This window comes from Camponotus vicinus, unplaced genomic scaffold, assembly GCF_025532165.1.
Source record: "Camponotus vicinus isolate PSW18456_S1 unplaced genomic scaffold, iyCamVici1.0 SCAF_8, whole genome shotgun sequence".
Taxonomy (NCBI): Eukaryota; Metazoa; Arthropoda; class Insecta; order Hymenoptera; family Formicidae; genus Camponotus; species Camponotus vicinus.
The window spans coordinates 15,983,480-16,001,392 of NW_028141980.1; the positions used below are offsets into that span (position 1 = coordinate 15,983,480).

A 17,913-nucleotide genomic window follows, 5' to 3' on the forward strand; every position below is an offset into this window, starting at 1 on the left:
TTTCTAGCATGAAAAGAGAGAAGAATATTGCAATAAATTCTGACAAGATAATCAAGGTTCATCATATTAATGCAATCGAGAAAGAGATTAATGCAATTCGCTTACAATAGTTGATCTTGTAAATATACGATCCATTTTATCTATTTATTTTATTGTTGTGTGTGAGACAAATATAAAAATCGCGCTACGTAATTTAATTAAAATATTTAATAACGTTTCGATATATAATCCAAATTTTTTTTGAGGTGCGTATATTTACACTTGTTCTAAAAATAAAATTTTACCGCCACCTGCGTCTGCTCTTTTTTTTATAGCTATACTTTTCGAATTGTCCGATATCGCTTGTCACGTCGTGCTTCGTCGACATTCGGCAGATACCACATGTCCACAAATAGCGCGCGCGTTTACGGTTGTACCTATCTATCGCCTTTTTCCGCAACGAGAGATAAAAATCCGCTGGAGATGTATTCCCATGGAGGATCGAAGGATACGATGGTACAAAAGGGAGAGGGGGAGAATCGGAAACGAGAAGTACCGGGAGAAAAAGAAAAGAGAGAGAGATCGGGCAAGTCGCGAAGGGGAAAAAGATTGACGCGATTTTTCGACCAACCTGGAAACTCTTATGTCTTCTTTGCCGCAAACTCTAGTTCTTCAAGTAGAGTCTCACCTGCAAAAGGACCTATTTCATCTTGTGTCACGATTAGTTTTGAAGTTTTTTTAGCTGATAACAGCATTGCATCGATAGACGAAAAGTTACCCGTAGTCTTTTTTTTTTATTTTTTTCAGTTTTATGAAATACAGTGATCAACGTTATTGTGCTATAAATGTGTATAAATTAGATGATTGTTAAATCGCCTAAAATAATGTTGCAAATTTTAAAACACGCGCGACAATAATTAAATTAATAATTTTAATAATTGTTAAATTAAATAAATAAAACAATTATAATAACTATTAAAATACAAACAAATATATACACATATATATTGTAAAGAATGAATTATATAGAATTGTTAAAATTATATATATATATAATTTTAGTAATTCTATATAATTTATTTCTTACAATACCATATAAAATATAAATATATATTTATATAAAATATAAATAAATATATATCAAATATATAATTCTCTCTACGCGATTTTTCTGTGTTCTATTCTAGTTCTATATAATTTTATATATATAAAATTCTGTCTCTCAAGGAAATGGACATGACCCAAGTTTACTCGACTCATAATATATCGCGAACTCTATTTATCTCGTAAGGTTAGCACTCAGATCCATAACACTCAACACGATAATGACTGAGAGAGCTCAGTGAGAGCTTTTATTTCGTGAGACGTGTTGACGTCGCGTTGATGCATCGATTTATGCCCTTGTGGACACCACAGTCCAGTGTGTAAAATGGAGTGCACGCAATTCGCTTGGTGCACCGAACGAATGCGAGTCCAGTTAACGTAAGCAGGTTACGCAGTGACGTATTCAGTGCGTTTGCGAATTAATGCAGTTAGCTCGTTGTACTTGCAGCTATTTCTCGTACATAGGGTGTCTTGTAGCAACAGGAACAAATGTTCTTTCATTCATGTTGTCGAGCAAATGAAAAAATAGTGACAATTGATATTTTCAGTTACAAAGATATTTAATATTGAAAATTTAAAAGAAAAAAAATCTTGATGGGGAGATTAAATTTTACGGATAATTTATAGAAATTTTTTAAAGTTTTGAAAAAGATCGAAGGATTTGGATACGAGGAGGAGGGAGATGGAGTGGAAAAGTGGAATAAAAAAATAATCGCATTTATCTCTCGATACTTTTTTGCGTCCATTTTAATTTGACGATCAAAAAAATCTTTTGTTAATAAAATGGATTATCACATGGATTCTTAAAAAATTTTCGCCAATCCTTTTCGTAATTTCCGCAATTGGAAAAGCTTTTGTGGATTGAAGAATAGATTTATTCCCTCGTAAAACGCGTACGTATTCGGCTGTAATTAATACGGACATATGCAAATGTGTAACGTCCGACTGACAGAAAAAAATGCCACTATGGGTTTCACATTGTAACGTCCTTTTAAAAGTTCACAAAGATACTTTGATCTCTCGATTTATTTTTAATCCTTTCGCATTTTTTTTTGGCGTGATTAAAATATGAAATGAATATTCGAAATATAGATTATTCCGTAGAATTTTTGAAAATTTAATTATTTTGTATGTTTTCCACTCGAAAGAGTTCCCACGCGTTAAACGGTAGAGCTTGGTTTATTTTCTCGCATTATTTCTGAATAATATTTCGGGTCTCTCTAATTAATGCGGACATATGCAAATGTGCAACAATAATGCACAAAACAACATTCTGGTCTATATCGAATTTCACGTAATTACGGTGTTTTAATGTCGGATGCACGTAGATAATTGCACTAACGTGACGCCATTTTCACTGCAATTTTTTTTTACGTGGTTTATCTCTTTATGAGGTTGACAATTTCTTAAATATATGTATATGTATTTACTCTTATAATTTTATAAAAAATCTTTTATAAAATTAATCGATTTTCCTCTTTGAAATCCACATTAATCCAAAGACTGGTTACGATGTATTACTGTTCATTCGTTTAATTAATGCACATACATATATGCAAATGCGCGATGTAACAATGCAAATGAAAAAACGTCTACACATACGTGTGAGATTTTGCATTATTACATTTTTTTTCTTTTTTTTTTTTAATCGGATGCCAACTTCACTTCGTGAGTACGTTCACGCCGGATTCGCGTTGCGTCCTTTTGCGCGATTTCGCGCTGGGAGATAAAAAACAGTAAAAGGAAATCACTCGTACACATTTTTTTGAAATTTTCCGATTTATTCCGTTAAAGCGTGTTGTATACATTTTTATCCCGACTAAATTCTTTACGTCAGAGCGACATATTTCCTTGCGTAATTTTCGAACGCACGTGGAGAGCCAGCCCCCCCCCCCCCTCCTTCTTCCCCTCCGGTTTGATTGATGCGAAAATACGCGCAACGTACGAAAATAAAAAAAATATCGCGTGTTTCACCCTTGCCTTGGTCGCGACGTACACGCACAGATACACGTATGCGTGCCCCGACACATATGTAAGCTAAAAAAGTCGCAAGGCGGAAAATAAAATTCATGCGCCTATCGTAGCGTCATATCCCCTCACGTCCGAATAATTCGCGAGAAATTTCATCTCTCTCTCTTTCTCTCTCTCTCTCTCTCTTTCGTCTCTCGCGAATAGTCTTCGGATGCACACGCCTCATCGCTGTCGCGTCATTCGTTCGCTCGTTCGTTCGTTCGTTCGTTCATTCTTTCGTTCGTCGGCTTCCTTTTTCGCTGCGCAATTTCCGTAGCACACGGACTCGTCAATATTCATTCTCGTTTCTCTCCGGTTCGTACGCGCCAGCAGCAACGCGGAACATTCAACGGAGGATTGATTTGTCCATAATGTTCAGTAAAGGAAAGGAGAGAGAGAAAGAGGAGGGGGATAGTAGCAGTGTTTCGTGCATCCGATAACCGTTCGATCATCCTGCTTCTAAACGGATTACCACTCGATATACAGGAGGGAAAATGACAGTTGATTTCTAACTCGATACTGTATATTTCTAGAATAGACGAAACTGGTATATTTTGGAAACTTCTGTTGTATAATGTTAATTTTTTTTCTGTTATATAATGTTAAGAAATAGAAAGAGAGAGAAAGAAAGAGAAATTAATGTATTCTTCTTCTTCTTTTATTCTTTTAAAATATTTTATCAGTGTACTTTATCAGTTTTAATAAATTTTTTTGGATATGAAAACGATGTCAAAACGATGATATTTTTTTATGTAATAAATATATAACATGTTTCTCTTGTATATAAAGTATTTTACAACGTTTCTTTATATGTGCATATATGTGTGTGTTTATTACTTGGCATTATAATGTTCACGAAAAAAAAAAACATGAGATATCTTCATGTATCATATCTATTGTAAGACGGAATCAAGAAGTAATTCATCCGTGTGAATATATACGAGATTTAATTCGTATATTAGAAAAAAAATATTTATTATTTCTTCTATCTTTTCAAATCCCGAGAAAACTTGGGAAATTTGTTTTTATCGAGGAAAAAATCAGAAACTGAAGGATTCTGATAAGTTACCGGTTTTCCTCAACTTTTAATTAACGTCGCTATTAAAACTGAAATGAAAGTAATTTTTATTCTTTGATTTTTGCCGAGTTTACAATCAATTTATCGTGATTAAATCGTAGGATATTGCTGAAGAAAAAAAAATTTAAAAAAAAATGGGAAATTTATGGTTCACCAACGTCAGTTAATCTTACCTTAATTGATTCTCTATCTCTGTCTAGTGTCACTTTTAGAGAAAAGCGGTCAGTTAAGGTAAAAGCAAAGTTAACTGAAAGTGAAAGCCCACCAAAACGGTAATTAAGTTTCTTGTAAAAGGACATACGAGAAACGAGACACATAAATTCCGTAATATCCTTATAATATTTTTTTCACTTTTTATATTTTACTTTATTTATGCAGAATTATTTTCTGCAAATTCTATGAAATAATTCTTTATGTAAAAAATGAAATATTATTCAGATAATTTTATTATTCTTTCGGAAAAATTCTCTCTTAATAAAATGTATAGCGTCTCCAACGTTGAAATATAATCTCCTCGAAACATCGCTATTAAATCAAATGTGCTAAAACAGCGCATTTTCAGGGATATAAGAAAGATTTACGTAATTGCCAAATAAATTATTACCGGTGGAATATATGAGAGGCAAGAAAGAACCGTGTCTATAAATCATTTGCGATATCGTGCGGTAATCAATTCGACAGGCCAATCTGACGCGAGAAACGAGAACGTGACGAACACGACGTACGTTGTGCTCGTGATACAAAAATCGGCCATTGATTTTCATGCCCCATAATTTCATATCCATTAAGATAGCGCGTTCGAAATTCAAGCTTCCTATCATCGCGCCATTTCTATGCTAATCTATTATCTATGGCCGCGATTCTTGTGCTCGAAAAATTTAGGAGGAGTAATCGCTCGATGCATCAAGAAACGATTTGGACCAGATTGTTGTATCATTTCTATCGAAATCTCTCCGAATCGAAAAATTTTCATTCTTTTTACGGAACCTTTATTACTTTTCGCAATTTTTACATGCGCAACTGATAGTTCCCATCAGACTTTTTTTTTTGCTTAGTTATATAAGCGCTCGTTATAAAGTACCTAGATTCGTGCTTTTATATGCTCTCTACTTTAGGTCCGGTACGAGCTTTCAGAATATACGGAGATCCCGATACATTTGGGTTCGTGGAACATAAATCACAGGTCACTGCGTAACCACCGTATAGGCACCGAACTTAATTAACAATGTAAAATCTCGCGGTGACCCAACATGTGTGCGATGCTTGCGGCTCTGATTTATGTACCACCAGGAAAATCGAGTTTCGAGGAAATCGTAGTTTACAGTAATCTATAAAGTGTTCATTAACAGATCCATTTACCAAAGGATTAACAGCAAGCTATTTATAGGATTGAAAATAAAATAATACTTTCTTTATCAGCATTTAATTCATACGATATTTTTTGCAATTTTAATAAGCATATTATATCAAAATTCTGAAAAGCAAAATTTTAGCAAATAATTGTATTATATAATTATATAAAAACACACACACACAAAAGTCATGTAATATTTTAAAAAAATTATTTTAAAATATAAAACTATACAAAAGAAATTAAAATAGAAATCTTAAAGTAATTTTAAGATTAACATATAAAACATATATTCGTTCGAGTCATGCCGAATACAATCGAAGCTTTGTAAGTAGAAAGATGAGGAAACGAAATGGGGGGAAGTCGGGGAGAAAACAAAACAAAAAGCTCCTTTTATCCACTTTGCGGCGCAACGTGACTATGGCTCGGCTTAATTAATATATGTATAACGTATATATATTTTTTAATTAAAATATTTATTTGCACATTTATCACGTCTCATTAAACACGGCATTTTGTTTTAAAATAAAGTTTGTGTCTATAAACACACTCTCCAAAAATATTTATCATTTATTTATCAATCGGAAGTTTTTGAGGGAAACCCTCATATAGGTTTCAACTTCCAATTTCTCTATACCCATGTCGAAACTGTATTTGAACTTGACACGTTTCCTTTAGTCAAAGCGCCCGAGGCCCTTACGTATACAACTTTTGCTCCTGTTATTTGTTGTATCGTTACTTGTTTACTATAAATAAACAACTTCTACTTGCAAGTGACAGTCAATTCCGTTGGCTCTTTCATCGTGTACTCGCAGAAACAACAATTTGCGAAACGTTGAAGTAATAAGCTCGCTTGTAAATGCGTACAGTAGTGCATGCGTACACGGTGCATGTGCATGTGCATTTGCCGCGTGAAGCGTACGACGTGATCCGCATAGAAGCGAGGTTTCTCTGAGGACTCGGCTCGAATAGAATGGTGCCAATTTGTACAAAAGCTGACCAGCGAAATATGATATCTTCGACCGTAAGTGAAACGACCTCGCGGTTCTCGGGGATGAAGCACTAGAAGCTCCAGAAGCGAAATCGAATCTCTATGTGGCTGCGTAAAGAATACTGTGTATACTAACGAAAGTACGAGTATCAAAGTATCGAGGAATTGAAGGGGAAAATCTATTATACTAAGCGGATTTAGAACATTTTTATTATACGATATACAGAAAATTTTAAACAAATTATGAGACAGACGTACAGTTGCAAGTAAAAATTAAATTAAATATGTAAAATATAGAAGATGCTTTAACATGTATATAATAAAATTTACTTGTATGTGTCGAAAAATTTTATTTTTTTATTGGAATAATTTTATTTGATATATTCTGTAATTTAAGTAGAACTTTTTCATTATACAAATATAAAGCACTCCAAGTATTATCATAATTGTAAAGATATTTTTAATTATTTTAGCGCTGTTTAATTTGTCTCAACTACTTTTGCAACCGCGACGATTTAAAAACATACAATTGTTAAAAAATATTTCCTGTCGCATTTATTACATTTAACACTTGGTTGTTATTCAATCTCCACTCGTCAGTTGAGATTCTCGGGGAATTCTCCAATTCCATTTGAGAGTTCATTTAAGTCGAAATGAATTCAACGAGCCATTTCGGAAATAAGTGCATCGCAAAGAAGGGGACTTTCTCACGTAGAAGTTGAAATTTATTCCGGACATGTATGTCTGTGCGTTCAACCCTGACCCTGCTCAAAGCCTGGAACTTAATCGAAATCAGAACAGGGGCAATACGAGAGTAAAGCAGATATAAGACGTAGGCATGGAAAAACGTTCAATTGCCATGGAAGATATTAAAGAAGGCTACACTACTTGATTATTACACGTGAAAAAATAACCGACTGACACAAAACTAATTGCTTCATGAGACATGTTTGCAGATTAAATATCTATTATTATATTTATCGCATTAAAATATAATGTAATTCTTTAAAAGATTATCTCTATAACACAAGAATACACGTGAAAAAATAACCGACTGACACAAAACTAATTGCTTCATGAGACATGTTTGCAGATTAAATATCTATTATTATATTTATCGCATTAAAATATAATGTAATTCTTTAAAAGATTATCTCTATAACACAAGAATATACTTTAAAAATTCAGAAAAATGAAATTTTGTCAATTTTCAAAAATTATAACAAATTTGAAATTCAATTAATAAATTTTTACCATATTACATTTTACCTTGACATGCATGATGATTATAAATTTGCGAAGAGATTTTAGGCGAATTATAAATTTGCGAAGAAATTTATATTAAAATACAAAAAAGATTATGCGAAATTTAACAGGAATGATGCAGAAATGTGGACTACACTTTTCTCTTTCATTTCTAATCTCTTTTGTAAAATATCTATAAATAATGTACGACGTTATTCATTTGCATACGAGATATTTCATGGTCAACATCATTTTTTTTTTTTTACCTCAAGGCAAACATTTCCGCAAAGTAATTGCGTCCTCCGTATACTAGATTCTTTCTCGATGATCACAACGGGATGAGCCAAACTCGCCGAACTTTTACTTCTGCGAGTCTACAATCGCTCGTTCGTTCATTAGCATATCTATCGAGAATTTTCGAGACGAATCGATGCTGCTTTGCTCATGCTCTTGGAGGAATTTCGTTGGCTACGAGTGCCTCCCTTGTGACATTTCAACTTTTATTCCATCTTACTTTAATTAGATCTCATTTTCATCGCATTTATTGGCATCTGCTCGCTACTTGAACTCTCAATCCTAGCACAATTATAAGGCTCATTAAAAGCTGCATTAAAAACGAGTTATTCATAAATAAAAATCTTTATTAATATGTCGGGATTCTGCCATATTTAAATACCACTCGTGAAGTACCGCAAACGTATTACTATTTTTTTAAATAAAATATGAGAGTAAATTGAATGAAAAGAAAGTAATTAAAAGGAAAAGAAGATTAAAATGAAAAGGAGAAAGAAAAGAAGCGATAAGACAAAATGAATCTAATGTGAATATAATTTTATAGCTCTCTCGATGTCTCTTTAAAAATGAATAATAATAAATGCAAGAATTATCTTTACGAGCTGGAGCTACGAGGTCGTCGAAATAAAACACAACCGAGATACCATCTAACTTTAATCTGCGATCAAGAGCGGTTTCGCTCGACGAACGTTGGTGTTATTTGCGCGATTATTTGCACGACTAAGCGCTCCCTTGGCACGATCATTACAGCGAATATTACAAGAGAACGTTACAGGACCTCTCTCGCTGTACTTTGTCCACTGGAAGATCGCATTACACGACGAATATACGCACGCGGTGGCGATGCGTGTCTATCAGATTTCCGTTTCGCTTCGCGAAATAGTAATCTGCCGAGTTTCGCATTTATTCCGGTTTCGACACAAGCAAGCATTCCGGGTGAAATTACTTTCTTTCTTTTTTTTTTTTATTCGAAATTGATACTCGACGAATCGGATTACGATACATTTTCAGATCTCTAGTACGTCGAATAATTTCTCTTGTACGCGTTCGTGTTGAAATTAATATTCGTACGAAATTTTATTACCAGCTCTTCCTTAAAGAAACGTGCGTGTCCCTAAAAAGACATATATAACATACGCTTGATGATTTAATATAATAAAGTGATGATGAACGAAGGGTAGAGAGGGGGTTGAAGGGTTGGGGGGGCCAGGGGCAACGCACCTATATCGATTGGGCGACGTCGCGCGCGAGGAGACGCAAAATTACAAAGCGTGTAAAAGTTCGGTATTCAGTTTAATTAGATTTTCCGATAATAAAATTGTGCCGGAGGGGCAATAATTTTAGACAACAGACTTTTGTCGAGGCCGAGCTATTGCCGGCTCGTTATAAGCCGGCGCGGCCAAGAGCTAACTTTTTTTTCTAGGTCAAAGGCGTTTTGTCTAAAGTTATATGAAATGCAATCCGGATTTATCAGTACATCCTCGTTTCACGGCAGCATTTTCATATGACGACTCTTTTGTCCCATTAACTCTCTTTCTCAAATTTATTATTAACGCTTGATATGAATCCGCAAGAATTACAGATGCGTTTTATGATTGACGATTGAACTCATTTGCTCAATTAATGATTAATTATGATTATTTTATTTTAAAATAATTAAAATAATTGTAGCAAAAAAAATCAATTGTTTGGTGCAACATAAGTTATTTTTCAAGAGCATTCACATAAATTATCAGGCTTTTCTTTGTGACTTTTTTGAAGAAAATGTTCGTTAAATTATCGCGATTATTTGGCGCGATAACAATGAATATGTGCTCGCACAATGTATCATTCTTTATAATCGGCTTACCGAAACTTTAGCAATTAATGGGACTTGGTGACTGCAATATTCTCGCTTTCGCTTTGATCGGATTTCGGTACCGATTATAACCCGTCGTTATTGAACTTGGCCAGAATGTCTCTCTTCGTGCGGCATAATAACATCGAAAATTCGCAAGCAACGCTGTCGTTAAGCTAACAAGGCTTTAAAATAATCTATCGCGTTTCGAGCAAAAGAGCAAAGTTCTCTCCATATCGCGTCGAATAAGCATGGTGTTTAAAACAAACCGCCATTTGTTTCGACGATCTCTGCTCGATTTCGAATCAAACGTGTAGCAACTTTTATAGTGACTTTACCAGCTCTTATTGCATCCCTTTCATCCATTTCCTAAATTATCCCAAAAATTTACAGACAAAAGGTGGCTTGCAGGTCCGAAATACCCTATAGTACGTATACAATACATCCAAAGTGTATATATATATCTTCCTTCAATGTGCTACAATGAACAATAGCGCCTTCATCAATTGACATTCGTGCTGCTGATATCGTGTTCGTTATCACATGTGGTGAATGTCATTCGATATTCGATACCGCGCATGCCAAGCTCGCCTTCTCTCAAATTTTCTCGAAACATGGCCAGTTATACCCAGGAATCGCTGGGATCGAAACCGAAAATGCTTCAACCTCGCAGCCCTCGGTTAGGCTTCGTATTACCGTTGTTGCCGTCATGTTTCTATGACGACCACAAACCTGTTCGATAAGCGTTGAATAATAAGTCAATGGTTCATTGCGGTATACGATGGAAAATATTTCTCGTAGTGTTTCACTTCGTTGTTATTTAATAAATGAATATCAAAAACGAACATCAAAAACACCGCCGGATTATTCCGTATTGAAAATTTAAAAAGCAAAGAGTAAAATGAATGAATAACCTGAAGTTAAATTAAATTAAAAGTTTCATCGGAATATTAAACTAATTGCATTAACATGTATCCCGTTATTTTAATTTGCAATTACCTATTACTGGAAAAATAGACGTCGAATTAATCAACTGACAAGGGAAGTTCGGCAAGTCGAAAATTCAAAAAATCTGAAATTTGGCATACTTTTAGAGTAATATATCCTAATAACGAAACCATTTTTTGTTGATGCTAAAAAACGGGTTTAGGAGTATAACCAACCGCTAGAAAATCGATTTTTGCGTTCCGAAGCGAATATCATCGAAACGAATAGAAATATAAAAGATTTCTATGTTCAAACAAATGTTTTATGACTTAAATGTACTTTACAATTGCGTACTTGGATTTTTTTAAAAATGATAAAATTTTTCAAAATACCCCCACCACTCAATATTTTTTATATTTTGAAAACATTTTTAAATTATATATATTTTAAAGCTTATGTGTTACGCCAAATTCAACCATGAATATTACAGTTATGTTGCGGAAATTAGTTGTTGAGAAATAAAATAAAGACGCACGCTATTTGCCTACTACACTTATTTGTTCGCTGTTTCATAACGACCTCGGAACGCAAAAATCGATTTTCTAGCGGTTGGTTATACCCCTAAATCCGTTTTTTAGCACCAACAAAAAATGGTTTCGTTATTAGGATATATTACTCTAAAATTATGCCAAGTTTCAGATTTTTTTTGAATTTTCGACTTGCCGAACTTCCCTTGTGAGTCGATACACAACAGTCTTTCCATTAAATATTCAATACCCCGAGCTCTTGTACATTTATATTCGCGTGTATTTTTTGTCGAGCTTAAAGGAGCTTAAATCCAAGTCAAGATAAATACCCTCCACTCGCTCATCTACGCCCTTTCGAGTGGAGCGGTCGCATGGACCTACGTGCTCGAATAGGCTGTTTTGTGTCACAGATGTGGACAGGAAAACGCTCGTTGCCGAGCAACTCCCGCTGCGAGCAACGAACTGTTCCCATCTGAATGACCGTACTTGTTACTCACTGATTTCGATTAATTAAGACCGAGAACGCGCGGTAAAGGATCTTCTCGTCCCATTGGTATCGCCTCGGTTACGATACGGAATCGAAAAAAATAATGAAAATGTTTCGATGGAAAGGACGATAAAAATTCTGCCACTAATCGTTACATAACAGATGTACACGTGTTACAGATTTTACATTTTATCACTTCTTCTTTGAGATTATTCATAAAACTAGATCTCTCTCTTTCTCTCTCTAGAGAAGAACTAAAATATATTTTCACGTGCATGTATATTTTAAATTAAAAAATCGCATTAAATATATATATATCCCATTGTCTTTACATATCTCGTCCATTTTTTAATGAATTTGTAGCGTCTCTTTTTATTAAAGCATTATTTGTGCGCGAGTCACGGAATGTAATACAATATCTTTATGATATCTCTCGACTATAACTTTTTTTTCTAATAAAAAAATGTTTAACGAAATAGTAGCGCAAATGAAGCAGAATATGATAAAGTCTCTTTATCATATTCCTCTGCTTCAATCCCTAAGATAACGCTCATAAATAAAACATTGATCTGAATAAAACCGAGATAAAATTTTAATCATCGCGATAAATTAATGCTCTCTAGATATGCATAAGCAATATCAAGCAGCACATTTTCAATTCAGACGGTATATTCGGCGACGAGAGCTATTTTCCGATAGGAACCGAGCGGACCGCGTGGTTGAAATACGGGAACCGCAGGGGAACGTAATCCGGCTACGATATTTCGATTTTACCGCATCCTTGTGGTCTCACGCAGGTGCAAAAAGCGCACTTGTTACTAGGGAGAAGAGAGAGCGTCGCATGCAAATGTCGGATTATAAATTTGAGAAAACAGGATCATACATATTCCGGCGAGTGGAAGTACCTTTTTTATGCGGATTACTTTGCCGGGAAAAAGATATACTAGATCGATAAATCATCTCGACGTTAATGAGATAGATCTCGCTCTTTATACGTAATTGTGATTTATCGGCAGCATATTTTGTATATTCGACCGCTACGAAAACTTTAAATGATGGGCACACAATAATAAGAATATTTCATAGCTCATTGTTAGAGAATAATAGAATATCGATTCTTATATCATATTGATTCTATCATATCATATATCATATTGTTTCTAACTAACCGATAGTAGAATATATTTTACAGAATTTTCACGTATGAAAAAATAATTTACTGAACTTTAAAGTTATTTCATTTTTGATTTGATTGATCTTCGTCAAATATATGTGATAATCGTATTTATTATTTAATATTAACATTTTAATGCATACTTTTTTAATTTGTAAAGGTTTTTGAATAAATATTTTCATTTCATTAATTCAAATATTTATTCAAAAACCTTAATTAAACTCGAAAACTCTTATTCACTTTATTCCCTTATATTATATATAAAAATATTACAATATTATTGTTTACTCGTTACGAAGAAGAGTTTTTCCGCAATAACAAATAAACAATAATATGTTATAACATTTATATATATATAACATATTATTAAAATAACTATAAGAAATAACATATTATTGTTTAATATATTATTGTTTATTTGTTATTGTGGAAAAACTCTTCTTCGTAACGAGTAAACAATAATATTGTAATATTTTTATATATAATATAAGGGAATAAAGTGAATAGGAGTTTTCGAGTTTAATTTATATATATATATATATATATATATATTTTTTTTTTTTTTTTGGTTGAAAAGGGCAGCGGAAGTATATTATATTATTCCACGTATCACTCAAAGAGATATTTACTGCGGATCGTGATTGATTTTACGATACATTTATTTCGTAGACTTAAATCGACGGAATATCGGCAAAATGGATGAAAACGAATACATCGAAGTCAGATGCAATGGTAGATTTTGCGATGGTTGCGCATTTTAAGTACTCGAGATGAAAAAAGTTATTCTCAAAAAAAAAACGCGACGTAAAAAGGTCACTGTTAAAAATACTATCCTTATATGCATACATGTATACATATATGCATATATGTATTGTATTTATTTATATTTTTATATTTTTGTTTTATCGTCGCGTAATAATTATATATTTTGCACAAGTACAGTTCCTCCACGTTATTTATAGTAATTATATAAATAAAATGACACGTAACGATCATTTCTCGCGTAATGATCGCAATTTAAAAGGCGTTTTAACTAGCGATCTTTTACTCTCTCTCGGGCATTTGTCGAGTTCGCTGGTTACAACCAACATAATTGGAGAGGACTCGGAAGTTCTCTAGTTCTGTCTTGCGCTATACTATCCCCTGACTCTTCGTTTGAACTTTCCGTCGTCCGCGACACTCGTCGGCGGCAGCTCTCCAATTGCCGCCATGAGAAAGTAAAGAGCGCATAATTAACAAACTCCTGGCAAACGTCCGCCTGCTTTTAGTCCCCCCGTGCCTGACCTTTCTTCCGAATCAGCGTCTGAATTGCACACAGTTTGAAATTCAACCTCGAAATAGCCAGATTCTTATTCGATATTATTCTGTATGTTAGTATGTGTCGTTTTAAATAAAAAAATGTATAGAAAAATCGACAAATTTCCACCTTTTATTTAATCTCTAAAAATGCATCGTTGCTCGAAAATTTTTGATAGCGACATAGACATTAAAATTAATGTCTATGTCGCTATCAAGAATAATGTGTATGTCGATTAATTGAATATCGTTAACATATTACATAACAATTATATCATATAACAATAATTAATCATGCCAATTATTGAACCGATCCGACATAGCATTAATGATTAATATACAGTGAACTCAGAATACCGTGAAAAATTGTCATCGGCGAATATTAGCGAAATATACTGTTTCGAGAGAACAGGAAATCGCGCTCCGCGTTAGATAATAATTAATCCGCATCGCTTATTCGGACACAGCTCGTACTCTGTCTTGTTCAGCACGTGCACATTATCCATCTTTCGCATGAGAAAAAATATCCATGCTGCACGTGCGATTGGAAACTAACAAAGGTGTGCAATTAACGCGCGCGCGAAAACGGGAAATGGGTGTTCGCTTCCGGCATTTTCGTCGCGAGGAAATTCACCGATATTCGCTCAGATTATATCATTTTTAAAGGCTTAATCTTTTTGTTCGACGATGTATTTTTTTCTCGTTCGCGCGACTCGCACCTGCAAGTGCTTTTTATAATTTTTACTGCGATCCCGTCGAATTTTAAGGATTTATGAGATATTAATTTCAATTTTTATTTTATTTTTTGATTTCAATATATTTTCACGTTTGCGAAGGAGAGAAATATAAGCGAAATTTACAATACAAAAATGACGGATTATAATTCACAATGCGGAATATTACTCTTTAGGTTGCATCCATTTTAAAAGATACATTGATGATTACACGATTCTCTTGAAATGAAAAAATAAAATATGAAAATATTTACATACATATTTATGATCGTAATAATAAAAAATTATAATCATGGAAATATTTTACATTCGAAAAGAAAAATGTCTCGACGTAATCTCTCGTAATATTTCTCATAGTATAATCTAAAATTCTAAAATGTAAAACGCAGAAAAAAGATATAGAATGCGATACTGAAAGATTTAAAACTTTTTTTTTTATAAGATCAGACCTAGCAATATCAAGTATGCATCTTTTCTCACAAAAAAGAAAAAAGTTATCTCCCAAGAGATACGATATTTACTTAAGGAACTTCAGATATTTAAGGAAAGTGGAGCAAAAAGTGGAAAAGAGGGTGAAGAAGAATGTAGTAATGAATATTATAAATGACGATCAATGATAAGGACAACGATGATTACGAAATTATCATAACGATTATAAATTGAAAATTAAGATGATAATAATTTAGTTGTATATACAAGAAAAAGATTAATAGATATATATTTAATGTTTATTTAATTTATAATTAAATGAATAAATGAGACAGTATTTAGTTTAAAAGACGATTAAGTTTATTTCTAAAAAAATTTGATATATTTGATTCGTATATTTGAGATTTTATTCGAAATTTTACGAGTACTTAAAATATATTTATAGGTACATTTTTATATTTATAGGTACATATTTCGAGAGAAATCTCAAATTTTGAAAAAAATTTTTCTAGTATCGTACTTTAATAAATACCTTATCGGTAGAAGTTTGAAATTTAAAAAATGATAAATTTGATTGTTTTCAATATATACGTATATTTCTGAATTTCATGCATTTACAAGATTGAAAAGAAATGACGAAAAGAAGTCTAATTTTGTCAGAACGCTTCTCGGTCTCCCACACACACTGCGCGCGTTCTACAACGCGGTGCAAAGGGGTAGAAGCGGATTTAGGGCCAGTGGCAGGGGTGGTGCGCGCTGCGCGATGCGCGCGACGTGACGTGACGCGAGGCGATGCGGCCACCTCGGCCACGCAGTTCGTCGACGAGCGCGACGCGGTGTATTCACGACGTCTCTGCTCTTCGTCGCCGTCTTGTCACCGCGAAAGTTGACAGTTCGCGCGTTGACAGTTCGCCGATTGATCGGCGCGACTCTCTTGGCGCGCGATCGCGAGCTTCGACTCGATTTTTTCGCGATTTTTTTCGCGCGCTGTCAAAAAAAAATCAGATCTTAAATCACGGCGCTATCTCGAAATTCCGAGACAAGAAGAGATCACCCTTGGGTCTCTCGATGTCGCGAATTTTTTATTGAATCGTCGCGGCTGATCGAGCTTCCGGCAAATCCAGCGAGCGAGCGAGCGTCGTCTTCGCGACTTTCGCGAGGGCGCGCGTCGTCGTTTTTAGAAATGAATTTATCTTTAGAATTTCAAGTTCGTCGACTCCGCGCAGACCTCGTATGAGCGCATTACTGAGTGAGTAACGAAGTATAGCTCTTATCGTTTGCAATACAGAATTTCATCTAAAGTAAAGGAGGGAAAGTAGAGTAGAGCTAGTAAAAGAGGAGAAGAGAAAGCTCTTTGTAATTTGCTTTCTAATGATATTATAATGAAATGTATGAGATTTACTTTTAACGATATAATTGTAAATTCTGTATTTCTGGCATTTAAATGAATTAAAATTCTAAACTCTGATGTAGAAAGATCTAAGAAGATAGAAATTTTTAAATATTTGATGTGTTGCTTAAGTTATGCTTAAATCATTGATATCATCTTTAGATTATTTTTAAATGTCAAAATTTTAAATATAGACTATATTTTATATATAGCAGCTAGTATTTCTTTAACTACGAGATAATTCAATTTTCTTAACATTATTCGACCTCTTCACTATTCGTTTCCCCGTGAAACGAATCTGAAAAACTTTGGAACTACAGTATTTTCGCAACTAGTGAAGAAAGTAACCTTGTTATCTTTTGAAATAGCATAAAGTCGTTCCAATGAAAGAGCATCGTTGTAACCAATTGTATTTCAAAATACAATAATATATTGCAGTTTCTAAATTTTATTCATTTCTTTGGAATATAAACTTTAATTTAAAAGAAAAAAAGCAACACTTTTTTTCCTAAATGAAAGATTCAACGTCGGATTCTTTTTAAGGACTTGTGGAAATTATGCTTAAAAATTAAGCTTTTATAGAAGATATTACATTGATTTTTAATAATAATTTTAATTTTTATATATTTTACTTTATTATTTATTTCACTCTTAATTTTTAGATCAATTTATTCACACACATACACATGAATACTTCAAAAACAAATCGCTGTTACACATTGAACAGAGATGCAGATGTTGTTTACATAAATTATTCATCAGTACATTTTACGCGTATAACTAGATGTAGATGTAAATTACTATCTCATACGCGCAGAGGCTTAACTTGGATTTACACTACTTCAAATTACGTTATCATGCGGTAGACAGCTCTCTCGAGCCTGATGCAGAACTTGAAATTATATCATCGAAATAGCTTTATCAAGTTCGATAGAGTTACGATTTTGCAAAGCGCATCTCTTACCTACGCCGTATAATGATACTTATCATTATAGGTATAAGTATTAAGTGCGGATAGACTGTTATTACATCACTCGAGGCAATTAAGGAAGCGCTCCTT

The 17,913-nt window shown here is 33.6% G+C and overlaps 1 protein-coding gene across 12 annotated transcripts in view; it reads left to right on the forward strand.

Annotated features, from left to right (window-relative positions):
• The window catches only part of LOC145975977 (uncharacterized), a 97,430-nt gene that overhangs the window by 47,570 nt on the left and 31,947 nt on the right, over positions 1 to 17,913 (forward strand). Inside the window, exon 1 of one of the 12 annotated variants that reach the window (XM_083106759.1) lies at positions 16,330 to 16,712. The exons of 9 other annotated variants lie outside the window; for them this stretch is intronic. The gene's annotated coding sequence lies outside the window, so the exon portion shown is untranslated. Of the gene's footprint in view, positions 1 to 16,329; positions 16,713 to 17,913 lie in introns of those variants that run through there. 2 more of the 12 variants (XM_083106758.1, XM_083106770.1) reach the window with 2 other exon arrangements.